Here is a 6090-nt window from a genome sequence, read left to right on the forward strand (position 1 = left end):
TTTGGGAACAGCGCCCTCTCAGGGACAGCTGTGAAGACAGAGCTGACCCGCTCCACCCTCTCCTTGCTTTTGAATAGCCTAGCCTTTCCTTTAGTTACCGAGGCCAATGCCTTAGGAAGACAGGTACTCTAGCATCTGGGAACATTTTCCTTGGGGCGTGGAAAGAAGAATCCGATATCAGGTTACACAAAATGACCACAACTGTCAATATCCCAACTTTTTGCTAGATCTAGGGTGAAGTCAAAACCATTCCCATTCATTCGTTCATTCATTTGTCCATTCCTTCCAGTAAAACAAAACAAAACAAGCAAAACTCCCACAGGTGGTGAGTGGGTCTTATGGGGCAGACACAATTATGGTGACTGTGGATACACAGTTAATCACAAAGATGACCACACACAGACTCTCCCTCGCAGGAGCTCCTTTCCGGATGAGCTGTAAGGAGGAGCCATGAGCAGAGGGCCATGGGTGCGCAGGGGGAGGAGGCATTCTTTTTGTCTGTGTGATCTGAGGAAGGCTTCCCAGAAAGCATGACCATGTCCTGGATCCTCAATGATGACTCCTCAGAGAAGCAGAGAAGACATCCCAGACCGTGTACAGGGCTTTGCAAAGGCTTGGGAAGATGGAAGAAGTCAGAGTAAACAGTTTCTATATCTAGAGTATAGGAGGGTGGAAGGGAGTGAGCGAGGCCAGTGCAAAAGGCTTTGCTTGCCAGAGCAGGAATCATATAGGAAATAGGGACCCAATAGTACTGCTTAACTGTTAACATTAACTAAGCGCTCAGAATGTGAAAGGGGCTGGGCTAAGCTCTCATCGAGCATGTTCCATTCACCCTTCACGGCAGCTCTGAGGCAGAACATATTCTTTCCAGGGCTGCACCAAGGACAACAGGGTGGTAAGTGTTGGCCACGTTAGGCAAAAGGGGTGGCATTGTCTGTAGGGAATTTAAACACAATAATAAAACCAACTCAAAGTCAATCTGCTTTATATTAGCACCATTCTAAACCATGCCAGTGATCAACTCCTCCCCACCAAGGTGGATGGCTCCCATACACTGCCTTCCACAGATGAGGACACAGTATGCGAATGGTCCAGGCGGGACTGCTGATGCTGGGAGCAGTCAGGGAGGGGCTGGAGAGGCAAAAGAGGCTGGCGGCCAAAAGAGGCAATAGTTTCCGATTAGGAAACACTATTCAAAAATTTACAAGACAGCGGCAATTAGGATGGGGAAAAGGTGGTATTCAAGAGACTTTTTATGGCATAGAATTGACAGATCCTGGTAAGCAATAAAAAAGAAGAAATGAAGGTAAGGCAGAGTCTGGGATGGTTCTGAATTTTCTACTGTAGGAGACAAGATGGTTGGAGACAGTGGTCTACCAGTCAGAGGAGTCAGGAAGAGGGCAGATTTAGCATTTAAAGATGAGGTGTTCAGTTACTGGATCATAGGGTATTTCTATTTTTAATTTTTTGAGGACCCACCATACTGTTTTCCACAGTGGCTGCTCCAGTTTGCATTCCCACCAACGGTGCTCGAGGGTTCCCTTTTCTCCACATCCTCTCCAACACTTGTTATTTCTTGTCTTTTTGATTCTTGCCATTCTGACAGGTGTAAGGTGGTAGCTCATTGTGGTTTTGATTTGCATTTCTCCGTGACTAGTGATGTTGACTAGTGATGTTGAGCATCTTTTCATGTGACTATACTTCTCATGGTGAGCACTGAGTAATGTGTAGAATTGTTGAATCATTATATTGTACACCTGAAACTACTATAACCCTGTATGTTAATTATACTTCCACAACAAAAGAATAACAATGAAAATAAATGTAGATGATGTGTTCAGTCTGAAACATGTGGTGGTGGAGAGAGGTGTGGGAGCTCCACGTGGAAGAGTATGGTGAAGCTGCAGGGATTTGGGTAGGGATTATCAGAGGTGGGTGCTGGCTAGAATCTCCTCACTTACAGCTCAAATCTCCTGATTCCCTCCTTGAACCCCAGAGCTGATTGCTTCTTTCTGAGCTCTTTGTACCCCTGCTGGAGTAACCACTTGGATTAATATTCACCCTTGGTACTGGGGCACCTGGGTGACTCATTTAAGTGCCCAACTCTTGGTTTCAGCTCAGGTCATGATCTCAGGGTCCTGAGATCGAGCCCCGTGTCGGGCTCTGCACTGGGCATGGAGCCTGCTTGAGATTCTCTCTCTCCCTCTCCCTCTGTCCCCCTCCCCCACCATGCGGAAAAAAAAAAAAAATATATATATATATATATATATATATATACATATTTCACCCTTGGTGTTTATGTGCTGGGTGTAGAGATACAAAAGGGAGTGAGAAGATATTACAGTACATAAAACCAATAAAACAGCCTCCAAAATACATAATTAATGCCTGTACATCTATAAGAAAAAGGAAAACATTCCAATAGAAAAACCAATAGAAAAAAATGTCAGAAGACACAAAAATTCCTCTTACAAAAGTGTTGACATGAATGTCCTATAGACATAAGAAAAGATGTTAGACCTCAGTAGTAGTATCTGGAACTTGGGGAGGTCTGGGTCTGTCCAGGGGGAGAGGCCAGCATGGCCAGAGTGTCAAGGAAGAAGTCAGGGGATTCCATTGTGGAAATATTTCAATATTTTAGTAACTAGTACAACCATGGTGTTATGTACCACTGAATGTCAGCCCTGAGTGTCTAATTTGTGGAGTACCTGTTGACACATCTAACTCTAGTTCTCAGTCCTGAAGAGTTCTTTGGAAAGGAACCGAGTAATAGTTCAGCATTCCTACATACTAGCAATAGTTATAAAAAATAATTTTTTTTAAAGATATGGTTTATGAAAAACAACAAAACCCTAGGGAGAAATCTAACAAAAGATGCTCAAGAAAATGATAAAACTTAATGGAAAGACATTAAAGAAGTGCTAAATAAATGGGAGAGTCACACCATGTTTAATTATAGAAAGATTCCAGGTCTCAAAGATGAGAATTTTTTACAACATTATTGCTAGATTCAATAATTGATAGGATTTAAATTAAAATCCGAATAGGGTTTTCCCTGGAAGTCAACAAGGTGATTCTAACAATACTCCAAGAATAACTAAGATATTGAAGAAGAAGGAAGAGGAGAAGGAGGAACTGGGGGAGAAGGAGGAAAAGGAGGAGGGAGAAGGAGAAGACAGTAACACCAATAGAAATAACTAGGTGAAGCGAACTTGCCCTAGGGGACGTCATTACCAAGTTGCAATGGTTAAGATGGCGTGGTTTTGGTGCAGAGATAGAAAAATAGGACAATGACACAGTAAAAGAGCCAGTCAATGTGGAAACCCGATATACAGAAAAATTGCAATAGATATCACATTATCTGCTACAAGGTCAGGAAGAATGTTTTCAACAAAACACCGAAAGCATAAACTGCAAATGAAAAGGTTAATAAATTTGGCATTGGTAAACGTAAGCAGTAGTGCTCAACTGAATAGACAAAGAGAGTGAAAAGATATTTACGATATATACAACCTTATTAGTAGTTAGAGAAGCACCACACCACCATTAGATAACACTTCACACCCACCAACGTGGCCAAAAATAAAACACGTTGGATAATACCGAGTGGTAGCAAGGATGTGGCACGGTGGGTACTTTCACACATTGGGTGATGTGTAGATTGGCACAAACACTTCGGGAAGCCATTTGGCATTATCTGGCAAAGCCAAAAACATGCACGACCTCCACTCTGCAACTCCGATGCTAGGTGTGAGCTAGAGAAACTCCGTACACGCGCCCGGAGAGATCAGGGTCGGAATGTTCGTGGTAGCTCTGTGTGAGGCAGCCAAATATTATAAACAGCTACATTTCCCTGACCAAGAAGGTGGATAAATACATTTTGCCGTGTTCATGTCATAAAATAAATTTCTTACCAAATAATCTTCATATAATAAAATAAATACGATGCAAAAGAGAAAATGAGGGGACTAGAGCAACTGAGGACAAAACAGCGCTGAATAAATAAAGCCAGTGGGGAGCTGTGATGTGTAGCCTCGCGCCACTTCTCTCAATTTTGAGATCTTGCAAAAACCACAGTGCATTGTTAGTGGATGCGTAGGAGCTTCTGAAAAGAGAAGTGAGGGCATATAAAACAATCAGGAAAGCGGTGTCCTCTGGGGATGAGGAAGGGAAATGAAACTGGAGATAGGTTACACCGGGGGCTCCAACTGTATTTACGATTTCTTTTTCTTAAGTTTGAAAACGGATACTTGGCTGTTCATTTATAATTCCCCCTATCCTTTGAAAAAAAAAAAAATCTGGTCCTTCGATGTTCAAAATTAGATTTTTTTCATAATCCATGGTTCAAGATGAACTTTTTGTATCTGGATTTTTTTTTTTTTAAAGTAGGCTCTGTGCCCAGTGTGGACCCTGAGATCAAGACCTGAGCTGAGACCAAGAGTCAGATGCCTCATCGACTGAGCCATCCTGGTGCCCCTGTGTCTGGCTTTTTCATTGCATTTTTTCTTTCTTTTTCTTAACGCATTTTAAAATGATATAATGGAGCACCTGGTGAACCCATCAATCCAAGGACTAGAAAAATAAGCAATAATTTACATCTACCTATGTGTTCCTCCCCCATCCTGCTCCTACCCCACCTGGAATTTAGTGTGCTCTATTCCCTCGCTTTTTAAATTAATGTCAGCACATATGTATGGAAGCCTGAACAACATATTGTGGATGCCCAGGGCTTCGGGACTTGATAAACAGCATACCGGCAGCACGCATCTCCTAGAAGTCTGTTTTTTCCTACTCGACATGGTGTCAGCAGCATTGCTTTTCAGCCCTCTCCAGCTCCTGAGCGCCTCTCTCCTGCCAAGTGCCTCTCCCGAACTCAGCATCTGGCTCCTATATTCTGTCACCCTGCTGGCTCACGGAGAGTCCCAGTCAGACAGCCTGCAACACAGAGTCCTGGTCCCCCAACATCCTGGCTGTGTGTTCTTGGGGAGGTGGCTTCACTCTCCAAGCCCCAGCTCCCTGGTCTCTGGAATGGAGAGAGTAACAGGATCGCTCGGGATTAAAAGAGACGAGGGTGCTGTGCTTAGGGCAGTGCCTGGTCTATTGAGAGTGCTCAATATACACCGTTAGCTCTGCATATGATGATCACCATGACTTTCAGTCACTGCATGTGCGCTGCCCCATGATCTGGATCTATTTAGTAAGCTAGTGCGTAAGTCAGGGAGTAGCTCTTTCGGTTCTTTTGTATCTTAACTGAAGAGGGCTCCCTGACTCGAAAGAATATAATTGCTAATAGAGAATATAATTGCTGTAGGCTCTTGGGGGTGACACTATGAAAGAGGGGACTTTCCCTTCTCTTCCCCTTTCTCTGTCCTTTCCCACCAAGATCACCAAGGTCTGGCCAGAAGTAGAGGGGGAGAGATGGACACTGCAGAGGCAACTTGGAATAAAAGCTTGAGCCCTGGTTCAGGGAGGCTGGAGGAGTCAGGAGAGTTCAGTGGGGACCCTGTGTCTGCAACCCCAGAACCCAGGCCCCTCTCAGCCTGGCCCCTGTGTAAACCATGGTTTACTCATTTTGTTGGCCTCCATTGGAGAGGTAAGTGCATCAAGTCAGCCAATATCTATCATTGAGAAATAGGCTAAACTATTTAACCACCTTTTGACAACATCCTCATCCATGACACCAGACCTAAGAATGACACTTACAATGCTATTGCGGGAATAGAATAAAACAGCGTTGGTCGGGGACCTAATACAGTGTTATGTATTTACATCTTTCTAGCTACCTAGCTAGTGATATAATTATAGACTAGATCTATAGCACTCTGTAAATAATAGTTCACTTCCCCTTGAATGAATGACAACTGAATACACATAAGGACAGGGAAATCTGGAATAAAAATAAGGAGATTAGCAAATTGTGCTCCAGAAGTGCACAAAGAGGAAAGGGGATGAAGAAACAGGGTCAGGCTAGGTTCAGTTGTCCAGTTGTCTAGGAACTGCTTTCCCCAGTCATGCCGTTACTACCACATCTACGTAATTGCTGGGACATGTGTCCGTTGTGCATGCCAGCTCACATGGGCAGGAACCTAG

This window comes from Leptonychotes weddellii, chromosome 10 (assembly GCF_054177405.1).
Source record: "Leptonychotes weddellii isolate Sample4059 chromosome 10, ASM5417740v2, whole genome shotgun sequence".
Taxonomy (NCBI): Eukaryota; Metazoa; Chordata; class Mammalia; order Carnivora; family Phocidae; genus Leptonychotes; species Leptonychotes weddellii.